The 12212-nt window shown below is 38.0% G+C and overlaps 1 protein-coding gene across 2 annotated transcripts in view; it reads right to left on the bottom strand.

Annotated features, from left to right (window-relative positions):
- FBXL17 (F-box and leucine rich repeat protein 17) overlaps positions 1-12212 on the bottom strand; it is a 508942-nt gene that overhangs the window by 23383 nt on the left and 473347 nt on the right. The window lies entirely within an intron of this gene.

Raw genomic sequence — 12212 nt, forward strand, 5'->3', positions numbered from 1 at the left:
ACCTCCAGCCAGAATAAGTTTATGGTGCATTGGTTTGTAAATGAGAACCTTGAAAACAATGCCACACATATTAAAAAGGAAAGAAATTGTTTGCTAATTATTTCCTCATTCTAAGATAGGATGCGTTGATTTCTGTGACATTAAAGGCGGATGATATTTTCCAATTGACTAGATTGATAAGAGCAGAGCGAATTACTCATGTAAATAAATGTTAACTCTTAGAGCTCACAGAAAAGAACTTGGCAAAATCTCTTTGCTAATTACCTCAGTAATTTTTTTCTTTTAACTAGGAAATTCATGCCCACGCATTCAAGTGTCAAGGCACTTCTAACTAGCCAGACATTTAAGGTTTACAAAAACAACCATGATCCCAGTGTTTTCCAGTGAACATGCTACAAAGGACATTTTTTTTTTCTCCTAGAAGTTCCTCATGTAATGAATTTGTTCATGCTGTCATCTTTACATGCTACCTCGACATTCGGGTTTCAAGGGAGTGGGAGCGGGATGGAGGGGGTGCTGCCAAAGGTTTGGTTGCTGAATGGTCTGAGTGGTATTTTGTGTGTGGAAGCTGTTAATCCCAGCAGTGCCCTTGCCCTAAGAAAACTGTTATATCTGGTATTGTCATAATTTTCACTAGTTATGATATCCCGAGGATCTCCTATGATAAATGAAGTAGAAGATACATAAAAGAAATTTCTTTCCATACAGAGTGCTCAAACTCTGATTTCAAAAGACGACAAAGGACAAGTTGCAGGATGGCCCCAGGTCAGTAGATTGTGTACTTTTATTTAGGTTTGGGGCTAGAACATGAAAGCCCTGCACCGGCCAGGAAAGGATAAAAACAAACGATCTGAGGATTTTTCAGAGGCTGCTTTATAAGCAAATGAAGAGTCAATAGCTATTGATTCTAACTGCTAAAAACTCTGGTGGTTAGTATTTCCCTCCCCCCAACTTCTTGTCCAGATGAAAATAAGCAGGGTATTTGGTCTTTATTTTGACATAGTTCTATATACTGAAGTAAGAATTACACTTTTGTCATTCCTTCGCTCCTTCAGTTGCTCAGCCAACACCTCATGAGTCCTCATACTAGAGCACTTTGGCCAATATCCATTGACCAACCCCGTGTTAGGCACTGGGCTAAAAATTTTAGGCATATTGTCTCATTTAATCCTCTCAGAAACCTTACAAAGTTTTATTATCATTTCCATTTTAAAGGTCAGGAAACTGAGTCACAGAAAGACTGAATAACTTTCCCAGTCACAAGATACTAAGTGGGAGAGTGGATAATAAGCTGAGAATTGGCTCTCAGCCCTGTCACCTACCAAACGGACTGCGTTAGATGCCTGGGGCCTTCTACCACCATTCAGGACTTAAACATTACAGCTCATAGGTAGCCAAAGATTTACCCTGTGACCATAACCATGGGTCCAAGAGAATCTTTAAATTCCACAATCTATAGAGCAACTGACCTCTTTGTGACTACATCCTATCTTTGGATATTTTTTCATTGTTGTTTACAAGCTAACTGTGAAACTTGTAATGTGGTCTAGTCTCTAATTCATGCCCAGCCTCACTACTTAGTTGATGTCTGATTCTGGGGTATTTCACTTTTCTGAGTCTCCGCTTCCTCATCTGGACAATGGGGATGTTGACTCTATGTCCTTACTTCTCAGGGTTGGTCTGAAGTTCAAATGACATAATACATGAAGGGACTTTGTCCTATATAAGTCTCATGATCTACAGTCTAGCATTCTACAGTGGTGCAGTCGATATGAAATGAAAAGACTCGAAAGGGTTTTGAAAAATAAAATGCTCTGGGCAAATGAGAGCATTACAGAGGCACTTAGTCATTATGTCAGTGCTGGTTCCTGAACTGCCCACTCTCTATTGGTGAGCATGAACTCATGGACTGCATTTGGGACGATAGGGCTGTAAGTGTAATGTGTGATTACTACCTTCATTAGGACCTGTTGACACATTACAGTGATATTTACTGAGCCTTGAAGAGGGATAAATTATGCAAGACTAATTCCTAATCTCACTGCAATTTTAATATACTTTTTAATATGTTAAGTACAGCAAAAAAATGAAATTCTAAAAAGTTACACAAGTTAAAAAATGTGATTCAGTAACTTATATAGTGATCATGGATATACAGTAACACACTAGAAGGCATTCCCATAGGCATACAGAGGAACTGAAAGCCATGAGCACATAGGTACTTAATTTTGACTAAGACATTCCATTTCTAGGAATCTGCCCCCAAAATACACTTTGAATAGTACAAAATTACATATATATGTAAGTCTATTCATTGGAGCAATGATTATTATTGCAAAATAATGGAAATGGCCTAAATACTCCCAAATAGGAGAATGGTTAAATGATGCTACACTCACAGAATACTACACAGCTGAAAAAAAATGGACAGGGGAAAATCACTAGGAACTTCTAAATCATTCAGTGAAAAAGGTAAAGTACAAGGATTTATATGGTGTGCTAACACCATATAAAAGAGAATGTAATTAAAAAACACATACAAATCTGCTCCTTTGTGAAAAAGGAATATGGGAAATATAAACCAGATAATAGGGACTGTTTAACTACAGAGTGTTGGTGGGGAAGGGGAGGGAAGAATGGGGCACGGAATGCGGGGGGTCAGGGGTCAGGAGAAAGGGACACTTCCAGGAAGATCTCTGGATATAGCTTGACTGAGCATCATGGTAACATTTTACAAACCTCCCAAAATAAAAAAAATTAAAACCAACAAGGATTTGGAGGAAAGAGGAGTAGAATACAAACAGTAACAAAAGAAGCTAATTGTATTACAAATGAAGAGCATGACCCAGGCGAATAAAATAACCACGCAGAAGGGGATGGGAATTAAGAATTAAGTCACTTTGGAAAACATTATTTCGGCAGGATATTGTAAGGTGAAACCCAAAAAGAACTGTCAGCAAATACTGTACTCCAGTTACTAAATCTATTTCTCATAGGGGTATGAGTTAGCAATTCAGTAACTACATTATGTGTAATCTAGGACTGTAAATAATGAGAGCTGGCCTTTTTACTGTTAGAGAAAGAAGTTATAAATAAGAAAAGAGGAGAAGTTTATAAAGATCCCAGTGTTACCTAATTGGAATCAGAGGTATTAGAATGAATTCATGGTCATACATACATATGTATATATAACAGATATACGGATATCAATATAACTAATAAATATGATGTATGTGCACACAGGGCTTAGTATACAGACATATATTTCCTATCTTTTTCAGCTAAGAGAGTCTAGGAACAATGATGCTCCAGTAGCAGTGATCTACTAGTACCCAGATCTTGGTTTATAAATAATCATTCTTCAATAAAAAGAATTAGGGCTTCTTACAGAAATGGTTGATTCCTAGACTGGGGCAAAGAAAATACAAGATGAGTCTGAAACATTTTGTGATATCAGAAAAAAAGAAGTGCTTAAAAAAGAATGAGGGTGGGGCACCTGGGTGGCTCAGTGGGTTAAAGCCTCTGCCTTCGGCTCAGGTCATGATCCCAGAGTTCTGGAATGGAGCCCCACATCATGCTCTCTGCTCAGCAGGGAGCCTGCTTCCTCCTCTCTCTCTCTCTCTCTCTGCTTGCCTCTCTGCCTACTTGTGATCCCTGTCAAATAAATAAATAAAATATTAAAAAAAAAAAAAGAATGAGGGCATGTCAAAAGGACACAGGATCCAATCAGAAGAAGGTACCAGTGGCCACAGCTGGAACAATTTGAGCATCAAAATAAATAATGAGAGTATTGGGCTATACTTGAGAAAACTGAATAAGCATCTACAAGTCTATATGGTAGAGATACATAGATAGATGGATAGATAGGTAAGCTAGGTAGAACAACTCTTCCTTACAGAAAAATCCCAATTAATAAGTGAGGAGGGAATGGGGGAAATATAAAACAATCGTCGGGCAAAGACCACGGTAATAACTGCTGCAGGCCAAACCCACCAATGGATGCTAAAATCAGAAGAGACCCAGCAGCCACCACCTTAACCAAAAGACCAAGCAAGATTCACATCACCGGCAATAACACATAGAGATACCATGTACCCCCCTGAGCACTTCTGCAGTATTCTTGCCAAGATAAATAATCTCCATCAATGCATGAGGAAATGCCACACAAACCCAAACTGAGAAATATTCTACAGATCTAAAGGGCAGGGGTAATGGAATGTAAGAAAAGAATGGGCAAGTGTCACAGATAGGAGAAGATTAAGGAGACACCCCAACTGTGAGATCCTGGAATAGGCAAAAGAATTAGGGGAAAAAAATTGGTGAAATTCAAATAAGATTTGGAACTTAGTTATCCCACTGTTTTCAATTTCCTGGTTTGATAATTATACTATGGTTATATGAACTGACAACATCAGAGGTAGCTAGGGGAACAGTATATGCAAACTGTCTACTATTTTTGCAACTTTTCTGTAATTCTAAAAGTATTTCACGACACCTGGCTGGCTCAACTGGTGGGGCATGTGACTCTTGATCTCCGAATTGTGAGTTTGAGCCCCATGCTGAATGTAGAGATTACTTCAAAAAAAAAAAAAAGTATTTCAAAACAAAGATTTAAAACACACAGATAAGTTAATAACAGATCACAAGTGAATGAACTAAGGAGAGAACTAAAATTTCCCAAGTGAAAGCAGGTATTACTTTCACAGTGAACAATCTGATATATAAATGTTACCACTAGAAATACATTTTTCTCTTCAGAGGAGGAAGATTAGTCATACGAGTGCATTAACAAGTGACCTGCAGCTGCCATTTTGTCCTTTCCAGTGCTATCCTCCGCTACGAATCTCTGTACCTGAAACACAATCAGAAGAAATGCCCTAGTGCTTGAAAGAACGAGGGTTAAAATTTAACAGTAGGATTAACATCTTTCATGTAATACTTGGATAAAAGCCATTGCAAAGAAATTTCTTGGCATGGGTACAAAGAGATAAATGTGAGAAGTGCTCTTTTTTGTAGAAGCCACAGAAGCTCCCAAAACAAAGACAGGACACTTGGAGACATCTGTTATGGTGTGATGGTCCCAGGGAAGGCTCCCTCCACCCTGCGGGGACCATGGCAGTGGTGCCTAGCCCTGGCGCTTCTGGGGAATCACAAGGGCCTAGAAAAAGTCCAAGTCCCACCCCTGGAGATTCTGATTCAGGAGAAGCGATGAAAGCTCCCTGGATCTTGGTGGGCAGGCAGGGCAGAAAACTCCTAGAACAGCCTCTGACTTGGGCAAAGTCAGTCGACTGAAAACAAAAGAACTCCTTGTTAAGGATCTGCAGAGCTATGTGTTCTGATATTTTAATACAACTTTATCTCTCAAACAGTAGTGACTTCTTGCATAGACTCCAATACTTTTTAATTTCTTTATTTCTAATTTATATCCTTTCCTTCCATTTTTATACATTACCATTATATTCCTCCTATTATTAGGTAGTAACTGGACAGTGACCATATTCTATTTTTAGTAAATATTTTTCTTTACTTCATTGCACTTACTTATATTTCTAATGCAGCACTTAACAGTGTTTGTTTCATATTAGAATTATTTATCAAAATGCCTGTTTTCCTACTAGATTGTAAATTCTTGGAAGCAGCGAACATGGAGAATGCTTTTCTAGGACCTCTAAATCTCTGAAAATCAAGTGTCACTCATTTTTTACAGTTTCAATGAACTTTTTGGAAGTATAGCATGCATGCAGAAAATTGCACAAGTCCTAAGGGAACAATTTGATGGATTCTGACAAAGTTAACCCAGCTGTGAAACAGTATCTAGATTGAGAGACAGGGCAGGACCACACCGTGGAAGCTTGCTCATCCCTAACGCCAGTCACTACTATTCCGCCAAGGATAACCACTATCCTGACTTATAAACACATAGACAAGTATTCCTGTGTTTGAACTCCATATTCATAGAGTTAAACACGGTGCGTTCTCATTTCTGGTTTTTCAGCTTTCCATCTACATTGTCGTGTGTACTGGTAGTCCGTTCATTCTCAATGCCCTCTAACATTCCATTCTACTGGCTATGAAGTATAATGCTACTGTAAACATGAACATACATGTGTGGACGTATGTTTTCCTTTCATCTAGGCAACTACTGAGGACTTCATAAACTGCCAAAATATTTTCCATCCGAAGTGGCTCCATGATTTACACTCCCACCAGTAATGTCTGAAGCTTTCAGGGTCTCTACGTCCTTGCCAATACTTGGTAATATCCGTCTCTCTGACTATAGGCATTCTGGTGTGGGTGAATTGCTACCTTATCGTGGGTCTTAATTTTCATTTCCATAAGCACTAATGATATTGTGCATCTTGTCATGGTGTCATGCATTGTTTTAAAATTCTAGCATAAAATTATGTGCTTTTATCCTTACAAGTACTCAGTAAATATCTATTAAATTAAATTGATAAACAAGGAAAGGCACGTAAGTTTTCTATTATTAAACTATATAGCAAATAATAGCTTTCTAGACAACAGATAATTTTCTACATAATTTGAGGGAAAGTACCAGTAAAATAAACTTAGTCTATCCTCTGGAGACATGAAAAAAAAGTTTCTTAAAATAAGAAAGTAAATTTAAAAGAATTACAGTTATAGAAAGCTTTCCAAATGCTCATTTATTTGTGGAATTTCAAAGACTGTGGAGTATGCTTTATATAGGAACTCTAAATCTCTGAAAATCAAGTGAAAAATAAATATAATACAAAAATTGCCCAACAACGGTGGATAACATTCGAGTGAAAACTTTGAATTATGGCAGGATTTTCAAGACACTGCACGTAGGGGCATTCATTTTACAGAACTCTGTTTACTGAGTTCAGAGTAGCAACAACGCAAGTCGTATCTGACAAAGGGAACAAGCTGGCTGTGGCCCTTGACCTTTCGGGGAGAAGACTCTTGCCCTATACATCCTGAAATGGAAACGCAACATTATTTATAGGCTGCACCTGTTTTCCTTCTTATGAGATAAACAGGTTGGTGGAAAAGTAAGAGTTCAAGTGAAGAATTTTTTTTAAAGGTCTTTAAATTCATCAGAATTTAAATTCTGTGTGATATGTATGTGCATCTTACATATCACAATTCATCCTTAAATTCATCAGAAGCAAGGATAAGTGTTTTTTACCTTTTATGTTTTTCACATTTTTATTTTAATAGCAGGAAGACATGAATCTGATTGGGTAGGTAGAAACTATCTTTGAGTACATGACTTCTGAAAATGTAATAAACAAAAGGCATATTTAGAACTAACCTCCATGTAACAAGAATCCAATCCACTGCCCTGGTTTTCAGTGGTGCTATGTTTGGTAATAACCAGCCTTCTGAGTGGAATGTTAGGTGATAATCCTTTATTAAACTTTAGAATCCAAGATGAACAAGAAAAAAGCCTTATTACTCAACATTGGCTGAGAACCTTAAAGTTCCTGGTTCAATGATTCTTTTTTATTGTAGCCTACATACATACATATATTACTTATCAAAGAATTATCCATCTTTTTCAAAATACTGACATTATATTAGAGTTCCCCACTTTATGAGAAGTGAATGCCAGGCTTAAATATGTTGGTTCACAGATATGGAAAAGTACATTAGTGTTTCTGTCATATACCCCCTTGTCCATCTTTCTGAGCTGTATTTTGCAGACCACCCTAAAGACACGGTGTGAGTTTCAAGCGGGCATCAGATACAAATATTTACGTGACCCAGTGCAGGACAGAGCAGGATATGACTGCAGCAACTACCTTCGAGAGGTACCAAGGCTGCTGACAACACGTGTTAATCAGACTGCCCAACCCACACTGTCAAAGTGTCTTGATATTGAAGGGAAGCAAACCAAAGTAAGAGGGAAGAACACATGGGGATGTCAACAGAGTGAATATATGATCTCTTTCTTCTTTAAACAAGCACTAATTGAGTACCTACTATGCACCAGGGAGTGTTTCAGGAGCTAGGAATAAAGAGATCAAATCCCTGCCCTTATGGGGCTTGTATTCTGAATACAAATAAGTACTTATTTTACATAATTTGTCAGGTGGTGATGAGGCTTTGGAGAAAAATTAAGCGAGGACCAGGGGTGAGAGTGCTACAATTTTAATTAGGGTGAACAGAGAAGGCCTCATGGAGAAAATGACATTTGAACAAAGATTTGAAGAGGTGGGGTAACAAGCCATACAGACATCTAAGGGAAAGGCATTATTACGTGTACAGAAAACTCAATGTCAAGGCCATGAGATAGGAAGGTTGCTGGCTTGTTTTTGAGTGAGCAAAAGAGCAAAACGGTGAGTGGTGGAGAGGAGACTGGGGAGAGTTAATGGAAAAGGGGGTGGTCAAAATCGTCTCACAGATCATTTTAATGACACTGGCTTCCCCTCTAAATTAAATTAGAATCCACTGGAGAATCTGGGGCAGAGGAGTGATATGATCTAACTTAAACTTGCGAAGGACTTCTCTGGCTTCTGGGTTGAAGACAGACTGTAAGGAGGCAAGAGCAGAAACAAGGAGACCAAGAAGGGGGCCACGGCAATGATCTAGACAAGAAGTGATAGTGGCTTGGCCCAGGGCTATGCTATCAAAATGGGGAGGAGGAGTTGAATTAGGACTATTTTAGAGAGGACCAACAATACTGCTGATGGATTAGATGTGGAGTTAGAGAAAGAGAAGAGTCAAGGATGTTCAAAGAAATCTTTTTTTGGCACTTAGATTTGAAAGAAATTTCCTGCGTAAGATTTCACATAGCTGCTCTCTGTGTCCTTGTGTGTCTCAGTGTCCTTGCATTAGTAGGAATATATTGTTTTCTTCACTGGGATATAAACTCCGAGAGGAGCAAAGACCACCTTTACTCATCTTTATATCATCACTGTGTAGCACAGCACCTTCACTTGTTAGTATTCAATATATGTTCATTTAAGTATGTGCATCTTACATATCACAATTAAAAGCACCTAGGGGAAAAAACTCAGAAAGGGCTCTATGATGTCTGCAGGTATCTTTGGGGGGAGATTATAAGCAATAAATATTTTCCCTGTGTATTTCTGCATTTAAAAATTTTCAACACTAGGCATGCTTTGCTTCACAAAGGAAGTAAAAACCAGTTTTTAAAAAGGTGTACTGGACAGATTTCTGTATTTTATCAGAGTGAAGGGAAAAACTTAACATTTCTGACAGTAGGGTTTCTCTCTAACCTTGCTCCTCAAGGCAAACAAACACATTTCCTGGTGCCAAAATTCAATACCTAAAATCACGTGAAATCCTGTGAAAAAAAGCATAAAGCTATTTGGAAACTAAAGCCAAACATAAAAAGGTAACCTCACTTATTCCTCCTTAACTACAACCAGAACAACTGTAACTCAGGGGCTCTTTGCCCCGAGCATGGATTAGCTTAGATACTGGCAATAATTTTTGCTATGGACCTTTCTGCCATAAGAAGAGAAAAGGAAATAAAACCATGAAATTCAAAACATTTCAATTTGAGTTTTTAAAGCTTATTAAAGAACTAGATTCAGATTCAGAGAACACTAAACTTTCTATATTCTTTTTGTTTTCAAGGGAGAAGAAAGAATCCCAGTTCTGGATCTACTCGCCTGCAAGCTTGAACCATGCACACTAGTGCACACAATTACACATGCAGGGGGATGACAGTCACAGACCTGCAGATGTACACACATTATTCTTGGGCCCTAATTCACAGGTAGACTTACCTTGAAGCTACTGAAGGTTAAGCTTCAGGGTCCATCATTTATAGGGACCTTCATAAAGGCCTGGATCACAGAAATGTATTCACGGGGTAATGTATTTTCATAAAATTTGTAAAGAAACAGGATGCTTGTCTCTTCGTTTCTTAAAGAGAGACCTCAAACTGTTTAAATCCCAGGCCGTGAAAAATTCTGAATTTGTCCCTGATCCAACTAAGAATATTCTGATTCAGTGGCTTTGGGGGTGGATACCAGGGGGTTTATATCTTTTTCCTTCTTTCTTTTTTTCATGTCACCAAGTGATTTTGATACACAGCCAGGTTTGGAAATCACTGATGAAGGACCACAGACTGATCAGTTTAATGAGTCCCTGACATCTAGGTAGTATTTCTTTCTGGAGCTCTGCCACCATTGATTGGGACATAAACCATACAACACTATGTAGTTTGGAAAAAGCTGACAATTGGCAACATTCACTTCCACATTGCAGTGATGAATCACATAACCCTCTGTGCCGAGTAATTAACTATCCATTTGTATGTACTGGCTGTAGCGATATAGTTCTTTTCAACGAGGAAGGAAGGGAATTTGGACATAACATTAACAGTTGTTAATACCAAGCAAATAGAGTAAATTGGATTTATTAAAAAGAGTATGTGTGTGGATTTTTTCCCTAGGAGTTGATATAATTTGTCTAGCTTTCTAATTATAGCTGGGACAGAAAATGGCTGAACCCAAAGACCTCTCACGGTATCTAATAAACTTTCACTTACAGGGAGAATATTTCTTGGGTTGGAGAATGACAAATAATTTACTAAGCTTTTCCTGAAAGATAGCTAAAGGTGTTTCACCTATATCTAGCTGATGAATTAGCTTTAGCTAATCACCAGTGTCATGAGACAGGGAAGAAGCAGCCTGTAATTACTTTGAAAGGAATGAAGGAACAGATCTGATAAAGGAACTAAATCCGCTAATTCCTCTAGGGGCATACTGAGTGCGAGAGAAGCTTACCTTACTGCCAGTTTAAAGGGAGGCAAAGATAGAGGGCCTGGGTGGTTTTCACCTGCCCGACTTCCAGCCCCACTTTCTGGTAACAAACCCTTAATTTTCCTTTCTAAAGGTGCAGTAGAGAGGCTGTCATCAAAGGTTCTCTCCCTTCTCCAAGATGTGGGTGGGCATGGGACCCAAGTCCATCTAAGCAAACTCACTCCCCAATATCTGAATTCCGCCCAGAATGATGTCAGAAGAAAAACACTGGAGACAACCACCTGGGGGAGGTTCCCAAAAGAGACTGTCATTAGTCCCGGCCACCTAGAGATCCCATGTTCTTGTCTTTCTCACAGCCCAATTTATATTTTCATTCTTGGAGTGACCCCAACATCTTCCAATAATTTCTTTGCTTTTTTGGGTTTTGTTTTCACTGAAAGTGCCTCAGTTGGTTTCTGTAACTTGCAACCAAAGAATCTTAACTAATAGAGAAAACTACACACACGGTAACTGTTATTTTCTACAAAAACAGAAAGTCCAAATGGATTCTCAACAATGCCCAGCTGAAAGAGTCACACCAGCAGAAAATATAAATATGGTTCAGTAAGTAAATATTTGTTTTGTCGGTGGATGTTCCTGACATACCTGTACTTATTCTTCAACAGTCAAATTAAAATAATTTTATTCAGTTCCATGGTATCTTTTTAAATTTTTCAAATAGTAACTCTATTGACTACATAAAAATGGCACAACTTATTGTAAAAGTTAAATCAATAAAGGAAAGTACAATAAAGCTTTAAAATTATCCCAAATCCCATTGTCCAGAAAAACCATCACTAATACTTGGTAAACATTCTTCCAGCACCTTCCACATACAGACAGCACAAAAGAAAGAGAAAAAATAATATTGGAAATCTTGTATATAATTACATGTGTTTTTTAAAAAAGTATTTAACTTGTTTTTACTTGAATTTATCCAAAAAAAGAAAATTGAATTGAAAAAGGATCACAAAACTCAGTTAAGTATTTCTTTCCTAAACGAGGTAGTTTTTCAAAAAGTCTACATAAATTTTAAAAATTTGTGGGGAGGCCTGGATGGCTCATTTGGTTAAGCATCTGACTTTGGCTCAGGTCATGGTTGCAGGGTCCTGGGATGGAGCCCTGCATTGTGATCACACTCACTGGGGAGTCTGCTTCTCCCTCTGCCCTTCCCTCAGCTCAAGCTCACTCTCTCTCTCTAAAATAAACAAAATCTTAAAAAGAAAAAAGAAGAAAAATTATGAAAATCTTTAAGAATATGGAATTATCTATACTTTAGCTCAGACAGAATTCACTGACTCCCTTCGAGAAAAATTAAGAAAAAAAAAATAAGAAGAAGAAAACTGGCAAGCATTTCTCCTTCTTCCTTTCATATTCTTCAGCTATATAATTATTTTTACACTGTCAGGTTTCAATGTTCCCACCTGCTTTTGTAACCACAATTGTCAT

The sequence above is a fragment of the Mustela lutreola genome, chromosome 5, assembly GCF_030435805.1.
Source record: "Mustela lutreola isolate mMusLut2 chromosome 5, mMusLut2.pri, whole genome shotgun sequence".
NCBI classification, from domain to species: domain Eukaryota; kingdom Metazoa; phylum Chordata; class Mammalia; order Carnivora; family Mustelidae; genus Mustela; species Mustela lutreola.